This window comes from Artemia sp. Qi Xiang Cuo, chromosome 1, assembly GCF_049724085.1.
Source record: "Artemia sp. Qi Xiang Cuo chromosome 1, ASM4972408v1, whole genome shotgun sequence".
In the NCBI taxonomy this organism is placed as follows: Eukaryota; Metazoa; Arthropoda; class Branchiopoda; order Anostraca; family Artemiidae; genus Artemia; species Artemia sp. Qi Xiang Cuo.
The window spans coordinates 24044365-24060029 of record NC_142794.1 but is presented as its reverse complement, the minus strand read 5'-3'; the positions used below and the strand labels follow the sequence as shown (position 1 = coordinate 24060029).

The 15665-nt window shown below is 31.4% G+C and overlaps 1 protein-coding gene across 1 annotated transcript in view; it reads right to left on the bottom strand.

The window, feature by feature from the left end:
• LOC148956130 (membrane-bound acylglycerophosphatidylinositol O-acyltransferase mboat7-like) overlaps positions 1-15665 on the bottom strand; it is a 265838-nt gene that overhangs the window by 116540 nt on the left and 133633 nt on the right. The window lies entirely within an intron of this gene.

Here is a 15665-nt window from a genome sequence, read left to right as displayed (position 1 = left end):
TGACTTTTCTGAGCTAGGTTTCTTAGCCTTTCATAGGTGTGTGCTGTCAGAAAATTATGATTTGGGATTTGTAGTTTGCTTTTTAGACTTTTCAGAGCTAGAATTCTTAGTCCCTCATAGGTGTTTGTTGTCTGAAACCTATAGTTTGGGATGAATAGTTTGCTATTTCAGGCTTTTCTGAGCTAAGGTTTCTTAGTATTTCAAAGGTGTGTGTTGTCTGAAACTCATGATTTGAGCTTTGTAATTTGCTATTTCCGACTTTTTATAACCAGATTTCTTAGTCTTTCGTAGGTGTGTGGTGTCTGAAACCTATGATTTGGGATGTTTGGGTTGCTATTTTTTGACTTTTCTGAGCTGGATTTCTTAGCCTTTCGTAGGTGTGTGTTGACTGAAACCTATGATTTGGGAATGAGTGGTTTGCTATTCTTGACTTTTCTGAGCTAGACTTCTTAGCATTTCATAGGTGTGTGCTTTCAGAAAATTATAATTTGGGAGGTGTAGTTTGCATTTTGGACTTTTCAGAGCTAGGATTCTTAGTTCCCTCATAGGTGTTTGTTGTCTGAAACTTCTAGTTTGGGATGATTAGTTGGCTATTTCAGGCTTTTCTGAGCTAAGGTTTCTTAGTATTTCGTAGGTGAAGCTTCCACTTCAGTTTTAAGTTCACCAAGACAAAAAAAATTTAAAGTTCAGTTCTAAATTTTTCCATAGAAGATAGGAAAAGTTATACTATGATTGCGATTATTTTCTATGAAGATAAAAAGTTTAACTATAATTCTAAATTTTCTTAAATTCAGTTCCGACTTTTCTCAAAGAGATGAAAAAATTTAAAGTTCGGCTCCAAATATTTTCCACGTCAGTTTTAAGTTCACCAAGACATGAAAAATTTAAAGTTCACTTCTAAATTTCTCCACAGAAGATAGGAAAAGTTATACTATGATTATGGTTATTTTCCATGAAGATAAAAAGTTTCACTTTAATTCTAAATTTTCTTAAATCTTAAAATGACATGAAATATGCTTACGGCTCTACCAATCGTACTCGGTGCTTGTTCATAGACACGACGCGGCTTTTCCACTGATACTCTATTGCAGGTTATCGACACTACCGAGTTTATTGCATGCATTAAATCAGTATTTTTTACGCAGTGGAAGGATCAACACACAATTCATATCTGTAAAAAGTGAAGATGAATTATTCGACTAAAGTATGTGCACATGAAAAAATCATCGTCGTGTTGAATGCTGACAAGGAGAAATACCTGAACTATGAAACGAGTGCAAGTGGAGATCTTATTGGGAATGTATGCATACGTTGTCATGACAGTGAGGAGTTAAATTCCTTTGGTGTACCCAAGAATTTCCATCATGCAAGTTGTGGATATGCGAGAGTAACATTACCAGAGAAATTAGTAGTCAAAGAGAATGCCAACTTAAAAATAATAGTTGATGAAGAGGGACAACTTCTAGCTAATGGTTCTGGTAGCATGTTAGCTGTTGATAGATCTTATCGCAATCTTTCCGGTGTTAGCATTCGAATGAAAGCAAAAGGAAAAAGAAGACATGCATACAGCTGTATCAACATCATAAATCATATCATGTCAATATGCCAAAACTGCTATCTATGTAAAACTAATGTGACCATAGACAGTGAAATCGCAGGCATAATAAAAAGGACATTAGCAGACAATTTCATCAATGAATATAAAGATGAATTGACGGAAAGTGAAGCGCAAGTGTACTAATAATGTATAATAATGTATTTAACATATTTTTATATTAATATTCTACATGTCGTTATTTCATTAAAAATATCTAATGCATTATTTTGTTAAGTGTTCATTATTTTTAGGGGATGGTAGAACGTCAAACGTTTAGAATATCTATTAAAAAGGTCAGAGATGTAAGAAAAATAATTTTAGAGATAATGATACTACTAGCAGGCTCAATTTTTCATAAAAGATAGAAAAGTTCAAGTTCTCTTCTGAATTTTACCAAAGAACAGAATTCAATTCTAATTTCACCAGAGAAAATAAAAAGCTTACACTCCAGTTTTAAGTTCGCCAAGACATAAAAAATTTAAAGTTCACTTCTAAATTTTTACGTAGAAGATAGGAAAAGTTATACTATGATAGTGATTATTGTCCATGAAGATAATAAGTTTCACTTTAATTCTAAATTTTCTTAAATTCAATTCCGACCTTTCTCAAAGAGTTAAATTTAAAGTTCTATTCCAAATATTTTCCCGAAACAAGAAAAGTCCCAAGACATAAAAAATTTAAAGTTCACATCTAAATTTTTCCGTAGAAGATCGGAAAAGTTATACTATGATTATGATTATTTTCTATGAAGATAAAAAATTTCACTTTAATTCTAAATTTTCTTAAATTCAGTTCTGACCATTCTCAAAGAGATGAAAAAATTTAAAGTTCTTTTCCAAATATTTCCCCGGAAGAAGAAAAGTTCAACTTCGATTCTGAATTTATCATTCTGAATTATTCTGAATTAATCTAGGTTTCTAAGAGCTAGGTTTCTTAGCCTTTTATAAGTTTGTGCTGTCAGAAAATTATATTTGGGATTTTTAGTTTGCTTTTTGGACTTTTCAGAGCTAGGATTCTTAGTCCCTCATAGGTGTTTATTGTCTGAAACCTATAGTTTGGGATGAATAGTTTGCTATTTCAGGCTTTTCTGAGCTAAGGTTTCTTAGTATTTCATAGGTGTGTGTTGTCTGAAACTTATGATTTGAGGTTTGCAATTTGCTATTTCCGACTTTTCATAACCAGATTTCTTAGTCTTTCGTAGGTGTGTGGTCTCTGAAACCTATGATTTGGGATGTGTGGGTTGCTATTGTTTTACTTTTCTGAGCTGGATTTCTTAGCCTTTCGTAGGTGTGTGTTGACTGAAACCTATGATTTGGGAATGAGTGGTATGCTATTTTTGACTTTTCTGAGCTAGATTTCTTAGCATTTCATAGGTGTGTGCTTTCAGAAAATTATGATTTGGGAGGTGTAGTTTGCATTTTGGACTTTTCAAAGCTATGATTCTTAGTTCCCTCATAGGTGTTTGTTGTCTGAAACTTCTAGTTTGGGATGAGTAGTTGACTATTTCAGGCTTTTCTGAGCTAAGGTTTCTCAGTATTTCGTAGGTGAAGCTTCCACGTCAGTTTTAAAATCACCAAGACAAAAAAAATTTAAAGTTCAGTTCTAAATTTTTTCATAGAAGATAGGAAAAATTATACTATGATTGTGATTATTTTCTATGAAGATAGAAAGTTTCACTTTAATTCTAAATTTTCTTAAATTCAGTTCCTAATTTTCTCAAAGAGATGAAAAAATTTAAAGTTCGGCTCCAAATATTTTCCATGTCAGTTTTAAGTTCACCAAGACATGAAAAATTTAAAGTTCACTTCTAAATTTCTCCACAGAAGATAGGAAAAGTTATACTATGATTATGATTATTTTCCATGAAGATAAAAAGTTTCACTTTAATTATAAATTTTCTTAAATCTTAAAATTATATGAAATATGCTTACGGCTCTACCAATCGTACTCTGTGCTTGTTCATAGACACGACGCGGCTTTTCCACTGATACTCAATAAATGAATTTATTCTGAATTAATCATAGTTATGCTATGATTGTGATTATTTTCCATGAAGATAAAAAGTTTCACTTTAATTCTAAATTTTCTTAAATTCAATTCCGACCTTTCTCAAAGAGATGAAAAAATTTGAAGTTCTGTTCCAAATATTTTCCCGGAAAAGAAAAGTTCAACTTCGATTCTGAATTTTCACGATGAAAATGAAATAAGTTATTGATCAATTCTGTTTTACTAAAATAAAATAAAATTTTCCACTTCAATTCAGATTTTTCTCAAAGAGATGACAAAATTTTAAATATTGTTCTAAATTTTTTATAGAAGATAGGAAAAGCTTTGCTTTGATTGTGAACATTCTTCATGAAGATATGGAGCTCCACTTTAATTCTGAGTTTTCTCGAAGAAGTTCAAAATGTACAAGTTCTCTTCTGAATTTTCTTAGAGAAGAGAAAAAAAATTAGCTCAATTCTGAAATTTACCAATGAAAATGAAAAAGCTTCCTTTTCAATTCCTAATTTCTCAAAGACATAAAATATTTAAAGTTCAATTCTAAATTTTTCCATAGAAGATAGGAATGACTATACTATGATTGTGATTATTTACCATGAAGATAAAAAGTTTCACTTTATTTCTAATTTTTCTTAAATTCAGTACATTCATCTAACCACCAAAAACCTAACTTAACCTAACCTAACTTAAGATAGCCTAACCTAAATTAATTTAATCTTTTTACCATGTTTAAGTTAGGTTAGGTTTGCTTATCATGAGCGCTCATGATAAGTTAACCTAACCTAACTTAAACATGTAGAGATGTTTCTAATTATTTATTAATATTTATTTATACCTAACCTAACCTATTGTTTTTGATGGTTAGATGAATGAACTGAATGTAAGAAAAATTAGAAATAAAGTGAAACTTTTTATCTTCATGGTAAATAATCACAATCATAGTATAGTCATTCCTATCTTTTATGGAAAAATTTAGAATTGAACTTTAAATATTCTATATATTTGAGAAATTAGGAATTGAAAAAGAAGCTTTTTCATTTTCATCGGTAAATTTCAGAATTGAGCTAACTTTTTTTCTCTTCTGTAAGAAAATTCAGAGGAGAGCTCTTATATTTTGAACTTTTTTAAAAAAACTTAGAATTAAAGTGGAGCTCCATATCGTGATGAAGAATGTTCACAATCAAAGTATAACTTTTCCTATCTTCTATGAAAAATTTCGAACAATATTTAAAATTTTGTCATCTCTTTGAGAAAAATCAGAATTGAAGTGTAAAATTTTATATTATTTTAGGAAAACTAAATTGATCAACAACTTATTTCATTTTCATTGTGAAAATTCAGAATCGAAGTTGAACTTTTCTTTTTCCGGGAAAATATTTGGACCAGAACTTCAAATTTTTTCATCTCTTTGAGAAAGGTCGGAATTGAATTTAAGAAAATTTAGAATTAAAGTGTAACTTTTTATCTTCATGGAAAATAATCACAATCATAGTATAACTTTTCCTATCTTCTATGGAAAAATTTAGAATTGAACTTTAAATTTTTATGTCTTGGTGAACTTAAAAGTGATATGGAAACTTTTTATTTTCTCTGGAGAAATTAGAAATGAATTATGTTCTTTGGTAAAATTCATAAGAGAACAAGAACTTTTCTATCTTCTATGAACAATTTGGAACAGTATTTAAAATTTTTTCATCTGTTTGAGAAAAATCTGAACTGAAGTGGAAAATTTTTATATTATTTTGGGAAAATAGAAATGATCAATAACTTATTTCATTTTCATTGAGAAAATTCAGAATCGAAGTTGAACTTTTCTTCACTTCTTTGAGAAAATTTAAAATTGAAGGGAAACTTTTAATCTTCATAGAAAATAATCACAATCATAGTATAACTTTTCCTATCTTCTATGTAGAAATTTAGAATTGAACTATAAATTTTTTATGTCATGGCGAACTTAAAACTGAAGTGGCAGCATTTTATTTTCTATGGAGAAATTAGAATTGAATTGTGTTCTTTGGTAAAATTCAGAAAAGAACTTGAATATTCACGATCAAAGTATAACTTTTCCAATATTTTATGAAAAAATTTGGAACAGAACTTTAATTTTTTTTCATCTCTATGTGAAAAGTCGGAACTGAATTTAAGAAAATTTAGAATTAAAGTGAAACTTTTTTATCTTCATGGAAAATAATCACTATCATAGTATAATTTTTCCTATCTTCTATGGAAAAATTTAGAACAGAACTTTAAATTTTTTTATGTCTTGGTTAACTTAAAACTGAAGTGTAAGCTTTTTATTTTCTCTGGAGAAATTAAAATTGAATTGTGTTTGTTGGTAAAATTCAGAAGAGAACTTGAACTTTCCTATCTTCTATTAAAAATTTGGGATAGTATTTTAAATTTTTTCATCTCTTTGAGAAAAATCTGAACTGAAGTGAAAATTTTTTATATCTTTCTGGAGAAATAGAATTGATCAATTAATCATTTCATTTTCAATGAGAAAATTCAGAATCGAAGTTGAACTTTTCTTTTAACGAAAAATATATTGAGGGGAAATTGAAATTTTTTCGTCTGTTTGAGAAAGATAAGAACTTACTTAAATAAAAATTAAGTTAAAGTTAAACTTTTTATCTTCATACAAAATAATCACAATCAAAGTATAACTTTTCCTATCTTCTAAGGAAAAATTTAGAACTGAACTTTAAATTTTTTATGTCTTGGTGAACTTAAAACTGAAGTGGAAGCTTTTTATTTTCTCTGGAGAAATTAGAATTGAATTGTGTTCTTTGGTAAAATTCAGATTAGAACTTGAACTTTTCTATCTTTTAAGACAAATTTTTAACAAAATTTTAAATTTTTTCATCTCTTTGAGAAAAATCTTCATTTAAGTGGAAAACTTTCTATTATATTGGGGCAATAGAACTGATAAATAAATTATTTCATTTTCATAGAGAAAATTCAGAATAGAATTTGAACTTTTCTTCTTCCGGTTATATATTTGTAACAGAACTTTAAATTTTTTCATCTCTTTGAGATTTTTAAGAACTGAATTTAAGAAAATTTAGAATTAAAGTGAAATTTTTTATCTTCATAGAAAATAATCATAATCATAGTATAACTTTTCCTATCTTCTACGGAAAAATTTAGAAGTGAACTTTAAATTTCTTATGTCTTGGGACTTTTCTTGTTCCGGGAAATTATTTGGAATAGAACTTTAAATTTAACTCTTTGAGAAAGGTCGGAATTGAATTTAAGAAATTTAGAATTAAAGTGAAACTTTTTATCTTCATGGAAAATAATCACTATCATAGTATAACTTTTCCTATCTTCTACGTAAAAATTTAGAAGTGAACTTTAAATTTTTTATGTCTTGGCGAACTTAAAACTGAAGTGTAAGCTTTTTATTTTCTCTGGTGAAAAAATATATTCCTATCTTCTATGGAAAAATGTAGAACAGAAATTTAAATTTTTTTATGTCTTGGTGAACTTAAAACTGAAGTTTAAGCTTTTTATTTTCTCTGGAGAAATTAGAATTGAATTGTGTTTGTTGGTAAAATTCAGAAGAGAACTTGAACTTTTCTATCTTCTATGAAAAATTTGGAATAGTATTTTAAATTTTTTCATCTCTTTGAGAAAAATCTGAACTGAAGTGGAAAATTTTTATATTATTTTGGGGAAATAGAATTGATCAATAACTCATTTCATTTTCAATGAGAAAATTCAGAATCGAAGTTGAACTTTTCTTCTTCCGAGAAAATATATTGAAGAGAACTTTAAATTTTTTCATCTCTTTGAGAAAGGTCAGAACTGAATTTAAGAAAATTTAGAATTAAAGTGAAACTTTTTATCTTCATAGAAAATAATCACAATCAAAGTATAACTTTTCCTATCTTCTAAGGAAAAATTTAGAACTGAACTTTAAATTTTGTATGTCTTGGTGAACTTAAAACTGAAGTGGAAGCTTTTTATTTTCTCTGGAGAAATTAGAATTGAATTGTGTTCTTTGGTAAAATTCAGATTAGAACTTAAACTTTTTTATCTTCTATGACAAGTTTTGAACAATATTTTAAATTGTTTCATCTCTTTGAGAAACATCTGAAATGACGTGGAAAATTTCCTATTATTTTGGGAAAATAGAATTGATCAATAACTTATTTCATTTTCATTGAGAAAATTCAGAATCGAAGTTGAACTTTTCTTCTTCCGGGGAAATATTTGGAACAGAACTTCAAATTTTTTCATCTCTTTGAGAATGGTCAGAATTGAATTTAAGAAAATTTAGAATTAAAGTGAAATTTTTTATCTTCATAGAAAATAATCATAATCATAGTATAACTTTTCCTATCTTCTACTGAAAAATTTAGAAGTGAACTTTAAATTTTTTATGTCTTGGGACTTTTCTTGTTCCGGGAAAATATTTGGAACAGAACTTTAAATTTAACTCTTTGAGAAAGGTCGGAATTGAATTTAAGAAAATTAGAATTAAAGTGAAACTTATTATCATCATGGACAATAATCACTATCATAGTATAAATTTTTCTATCTTCTACGTAAAAATTTAGAAGTGAACTTTAAATTTTTTATGTCTTGGCGAACTTGAAACTGAAGTGTAAGCTTTTTATTTTCTCTGGTGAAATTAGAATTGAATTGTGTTCTTTGGTAAAATTCAGAAAAGAACTTGAACTTTTCTATCTTCTAAGAAAAATTGAGCCTGCTAGTAGTATCATTATCTCTAAAATTATTTTTCTTACATCTCTGACCTTTTTAATAGATATTCTGAACGTTTGATGTTCTAGCATACCCTAAAAATAATGAACACTTAACAAAATAATGCATTAGATATTTTTAATGAAATAACTACATGTAGAATATTAATATAAAAATATGTTAAATACATTATTATACATTATTAGTACAATTGCGCTTCACTTTCCGGCAATTAATCTTTATATTCATTGATGATATTGTCTGCTAATGTACTTTTTATTCTGCCTGCGATTTCACTGTCTATTGTCACATTATTTTTACATAGATAGCAGTTTTTGCACATTGACATGATATGATTTATGATGTTGATACAGCTGTATGCATGTCTTCTTTTTCCTTTTGCTTTCATTCGAATGCTAACACCGGAAAGATTGCGATAAGATCTATCAACAGCTAACATGCTACCAGAACCATTAGCTAGAAGTTGTCCCTATTCATCAAGTATTATTTTTAAGTTGGCATTCTCTTTGACTACTAATTTCTCTGGTAATGTTACTCTCGCATATTCACCACCTGCATGATGGAAATTCTTGGGTACACCAAAGGAATTTAACTCCTCACTGTCATGACAACGTATGCATACATTCCCAATAAGATCTCCACTTGCACTCGTTTCAGAGTTCAGGTATTTCTCCTTGTCAGCATTCAACACGACGATGATTTTTTCATGTGCACATACTTTCGTCAAATAATTCATCTTCACTTTTTACAGATATGAATCGAGTGTTGATCCTTCCACTGCGTAAAAAATACTGATTTAATGCATGCAATAAACTCGGTAGTGTCGATAACCTGCCATAGAGTATCAGTGGAAAAGCCGCGTCGTGTCTATGAACAAGCACAGAGTACGATTGGTAGAGCAGTAAGCATATTTCATGTCATTTTAAGATTTAAGAAAATTTAGAATTAAAGTGAAAATTTTTATCTTCATGGAAAATAATCATAATCATAGTATAACTTTTCCTATCTTCTGTGGAAAAATTTAGAAATGAACTTTAAATTTTTTATGTCTTGGTGAACTTAACACTGACGTGGAAAATATTTGGAGTCGAACTTTAAATTTTTTCATCTCTTTGAGAACAGTCAGAACTGAATTTAAGAAAATTTAGAATTAAAGTGAAACTTTCTATCTTCATAGAAAATAATCACAATCATAGTATAACTTTTCCTATCTACTATGGAAAAATTTAGAACTGAACTTTAAATTTTTCATGTCTTGGTGAACTTAAAACTGACGTGGAAGCTTCACCTACGAAATACTAAGAAACCTTAGCTCAGAAAAGCCTGAAATAGTCAACTACTCATCCCAAACTAGAAGTTTCAGAAAACAAACACCTATGAGGGAACTAAGAATCCTAGGTCTGAAAAGTCAAAAAAGCAGACTACACCTCCCAAATCATAATTTTCTGAAAGCACACACCTGTGAAATACTAAGAAGTCTTGCTCAGAAAATTAAAGAATAGCAAACCACTCATTCCCAAATCATAGGTTTCAGTCAACACACACCTACGAAAGGCTAAGAAATCCAGCTCAGAAAAGTCAAAAAATAGCAGCCCCCACATCCCAAATCATAAGTTTCAGACAACACACACCTACGAAAGACTAAGAAATCTGGTTATGAAAAGTTGGAAATAGCAAATTGCATACCTCAAATCATAAGTTTCAGACAACACACACCTATGAAATACTAAAAAACCTTAGCTCAGAAAAGCCTGAAATAGCAAACTATTCATCCCAAACTATAGGTTTTAGACAATAAACACCTATGAGGGACTAAGAATCCTAGCTCTGAAAAGTCTAAAAAGCAAACTACAAATCCCAAATCATAATTTTCTGACAGCACACACCTATGAAAGGCTAAGAAACCTAGCCCAGAAAAGTCAAAAATATAAAATTAATCATCCCAAGTCATAGGTTTCAGGCAACACATACCTATGAAAGGCTATGAAATCCAGCTCAGACAGGTCAAAAATAGCAACCCACCCACCCCAAATCATTGGTTTCAGTTAACACATGTCAACGAATGACTAAAAAATCTAGTTTAGAAAAGCCCGAAATAGTAATTAAAATATCCCAAATCATAAGTTTCAGACAACATTCACCTACGAAATACTATGAAACCTTAGCTCAGAAAACCCTGAAATAGCAAATTACACATCTCAAATCATAAGTTTCAGACATTACACACCTACGAAATACTAAGAAACCTTAGCTCAGAAAAGCCTGAAATAGCAAACTACTCATCCCAAACTATAGGTTTCAGACAACAAACACCTATGAGGGACTATGAATCCTAGCTCTGAAAAGTCCAAAAAGCAAACTACAAATCCCAAATCTTAGGTTTCAGACAACACACAGCAACGAAAGACTAAGAACCTTATATCCCAAATCATAGGTTTCAGTCAACACACACCAACGAACGACTAAGAAATCCAACTTAGAAAAGCCCGAAATAGTAATTTACATATCCCAAATCATAAGTTTCAGACAACATTCACCTACGAAATACTATGAAACCTTAGCTCAGAAAGGCCTGAAATAGCAAATTAGACAGCTCAAATCATAAGTTTCAGACAACACACACCTACAAAATACTAAGAAACCTTAGCTCAGAAGAGCCTGAAATTGCAAAATACTCATCCCAAACTATAGGTTTCAGACAACACACACCAATTATGTACTAAGAATAATAGATCTGAAATTTCAAAAAAGATAATATACAAATCACAACTCATTTGTTTCAGACAACACACCCCACCGATAGACTAATAAATCTATCTTAGAAAAGTCCGAAATAGTAATTTACATATCCCAAATCATAAGTTTCATACAACACACACCTAAGAAAGGTTAAGAAATCCATCTCTTAAAAGTCCAAAAGCAAACTACTCATCCAAAACTATAGGTTTCAGACAACAAACACCTATGAAAGGCTAAGAAATCTAGCTCAGAAAAGTGAAAAATAGTAATTTACATATCCCAAATCATAAGTTTCTGACAACACACACCTATGAAAGGCTAAGAAACCTAGCTCAGAAAAGTCAAAAATAGCAAATTACTCATCCCAAACTATAGGTTTCAGACAACAAACACCTATGAGGGACAAAGAAATCTAGCTCAGAAATGCCCGAAATAGTAATTTACATAACCCAAATCATAATTTTCTGACAACATTCACCTACGATATACTAGGAAAGCCTAGCTCATAAAAGTCTGAAATAGCAAACTACTCATCCCAAACTAGAAGTTTCAGACAACAAACACCTATGAGAGACTAAGAATCCTGGCTCTGAAAAGTCCAAATAGCAAACTACACATCCCAAATCATAATTTTCTGACAACACACACCTATGAAAGGCTAAGAAATTCAGCTCAGAAAAGTCAAAAATAGCAAACCATCCATCCCAAATCATAGGTTTCAGACAACACATACCTATGAAAGACTAAGAAATCCAACTCAGAAAAGTCAAAAATAGCAACCCATACACCCCAAATCATAGGTTTCAGACAACATACATCAACGAAAGACGGGGCCCGGGGCGGGCCTTGCCGGGTCGGGGCGGGGGGCCCTTGGGGACCGGGGGGGTCCTTCGGGATTGGGGTATGGCGATTGGAGCCCTTTGGGTCGGGGTAGGGCGATCGGGGCCCTTTGGGGTTGGGGTAGAGGACCTCAAGACACTGTTCAAATAGAACTTGTTTACTATAACGACCACACTCAAAACCTCTTCTAAAACCTTTTCTAAAATCATCTTTTAAAATGTCTCTAACTGTTTCGCCGAAATAATTCCCTAAAATATTTAAAACTGTTTCACCCAAATAATCCTCTAAAAGTAATTTCTGTGTGTTCCTTTTGTTTTGGTATCCCTGCGCTGTCACATTTCAAATTTCTAGGAAACCGTTTCCTACGTTAATCTCTTGATCTCATAAATGTTCCTAGCCACACTATTAAGGTTTCGTTAGAATATCAATTTATCTCTCCGACTTAAAGCTCAGTGAAGCCGTTTTTAAAAATAGAATTTCTATCTCTTTAGACTCCCGCATAATTCCAAGATAACAAGTTATTTCATTTCTAAGTTCTGATACTAAAGATCAATGCAGCCCGATTTAAAAATAGAATATTAATTTTTCTCTCTGACCTAAAGAACATTTATCACTCAGACCTAAGATTAAAGAAGCCATTATGTTTGTTTCTTAATTCCCCTTTCGTGAACCAATAATCCCCCCGCAGATTATGTAAATCAATTTCTCAGGTTAGGTTTGCCTAAAGATCAAAGAAACCATGTTTGTTTCTTAATTCCCCCTTCGTGAATCAATACAGTCCCCCGCCGATTATGTAAAACAATTTCTCAGGTTAGGTTAGCAAAACAACAAAGAAGCAATGTTTGTTTGTTAATTCCCCTTTCGTGAACCAATAATTCCCCCTCCTATTATGTAAATCAATTTCTCAGGTTAGGCTAGCCAAACAACATAAATTGCTGTTGACATCCATAAATGTGAGAAAGTTCCTGTTTTTTCATTCTCACTGACAAAAACCATAAAACAGACATAAATTGCTGTTGACATCCATAAATGTGAGAAAGTTCCTGTTTTTTTATTCTCACTGACAACGAACCATAAAACATCCATAAATGTGAGAAAGTTCCTGTTTTTCCATTCTCACTGACAACGAACCATAAAACAGACATAAATTGCTCTTAACATTCATAAATGTGAGAAAGTTCCTGTTTTTTCATTCTCACTGACAACGAACCATAAAACATCCATCAAAGTTAGAAAGTTCCTGTTTTTCCATTCACACTGTCAAAAAACATAAAAACAGACATGATTTGCTGTTAACATCCATAAATGTGAGAAAGTTCCTGTTTTTTCTTTCTCACTGACAAAAACCATTAAACATACATAAATTACTGCTGACATCCATGAAAAACATCAAATAAACTGACCAACACACATAACCGTCCAAAAAAAATCCATAAAAGTGAGAAAATTCATGTTTTTCCATTCTCACTGACAAAAACCATAAAACAGACATAAATTGCTGTTAACATCCATAAATGTGAGAAAGTTCCTGTTTTTTCATTCTCACTGACAAAAACCATAAAACAGACATGAATTGCTGTTGACATCCATGAAAAACATCAAATAAATTGACCAACACACATAACCGTCCAAGAAAACATCCATCAAAGTGAGAAAATTCATGTTTTTTCAAGTGAGAAAAATTCCTGTTTTTTCATTCTCACTGAGAAAACCATAAACCACGTGGTTCGTTCCGGACTGGCACCCCCCTTTCTACTGACATTTCTATGAGAGGGTGCCGGATTTCCCAGTATTATCTAAAAAAAACGATCAGAAATCAAATAAAAAAAACGTTTTTTTCAACTGGAAGTAAGGAGCAACGTTAAATCTTAAATCGAAAAGAAATTATTACGTATATGAGGTGTTCTCTCCCTAGTCAATACCTCACTCTTTACGCTAAAGTTTGTTTAGTACTTTCAAAAAAGCTATCTATTCTAAATAAACGGACGTTGTGATTCAGGGGTCATTCTTAAAGAATTGGAACAAAATTCGAACTTTAGTGTCAAGAGCAAGGTATTGACTAGGGGGAGAACCCCTCATTTACGTAATAAAAATATTCAATAGAAGCTCGTTACTTAAGTTATTTCGTAAGTTACGTCATATCAAAATTTCGAGAAAGCCATTTAGCCAAAAACAAGTAAAATTAATATAAAAATTTCATTTTAATTATTCATGTACGGTGAGCCAAAATCAAAGCTGCATTAATTAAAAAACCTTCAGCAATTAAGTAAAAAAAACAAGTTTTTCTAACTGAAAGTAAGGAGCGACATCAAAATTTAAAACGGACAGAAATTATTCCGTATATGAAAGAGGCTGTCCACTCCACAACGCCCTGCTCTTTACGCTATAGTTTTTTATTGTTAAAAAAATAGAGTTGTGAGAAAGAGCCAAACTTTAGCATAAAGAGCGAGGCGTTGAGGAGGGGACCGCCCTTTTCATATACAAAATAATTTTTAAAATATGCACTATCTTTGCTGATCTTTATAATAGTATATAGTTATTTTGTCCGTTTTATTTTCTAAATTCGCTCATTGCTATAAACAACTCTCTTAAAAAGTTTTTTTTTGAAAGGTAGGCTAAAGAGCATTATCATGGTTGCAGAGGCAGTTGCAACCTAGTAAAGAGCCAACCACAGCCCATAGTAATCAAAAGTTGAAAAACGTGTTCTAAAAAAACTGTCTGGTGAGAAAAAATTGCCATCTTACACTGAATCATGAATGATAACTATTGTTTCGGTAGATCTTAAAAGTAAAAGTTTATTGCGAAAAGAAATTTAGGGTCATTTCGAAAAAGAGCCTGAAACTCCTTGAAAATGGTGTCAAATCGAAATAAAAGGTTCACCATTGGAATCAGCATGGTCTAAAATTTTATGTAGAATAATTACAGTCCCCCACCTTAAACACCAAGGAAAATGACTTTTTTGCATGGGTAGCACTGATCTGTCTCCCTTTTTTTTTCTTTTTTTTTCTAGCAGGGCTAGGGGGTGGCCAGAGCATCATAGAGAAGTGTGTAATAGCTCATTCGAAATGGAATTAAATTGGTAAGTTCTCTTTTTAAGTGACCAGAAAGATTGGAGGGCAAATAGCCCCCCCCCTCCCTACAGGTCCCCTCCCCCAACTAGTCCTATAAAAATTTTAAGATAGCCATTTTGTTTAACGTAGTTCAAAGGTCCAATATATATGGTTTTGATGATGATATGGCCCTCCATAGTACCAGGGGAAGGGCTGTATGTGGTATCGATATCGCGCGCAGCGGTATCAGTCATATTGGTATCGCATGTATCGTTTCGAGAATATCGGTATCGGTATCCGCTGATGTTTTTTTTCAATCATTTTCTAGGCTCATTTTTTAAAGCATGTCCCGGCAAGGTATCATGGTTGCAGCGACAGCTGCAACCTAGTAAAGAGCGAACTTTGGTTACTATAGCCTATAGTAACCAAAAGTGAAAAAACAGCTTTTGAAAAAAAACTGCCCTGTGATAAAAAAAAATTCCCATCTGACACTGATTCAGGAATGTTAACTAGTATTTCGGTTCGTCTTAAAAGGAAAAGTTTATTGGGAAAAGAAATTTATGGTGATTTCGAAAAAAAGCCTGAAACCCCTCGAAAATGGCGTCAGATAAAAATGAAAAGTGTACCATTGAAATCAAAATGATCAAAACCTTGTACAGGAAATTTACAGTCCCCCTCCATGAAAAACAAGGAAAATAACTTTTTTG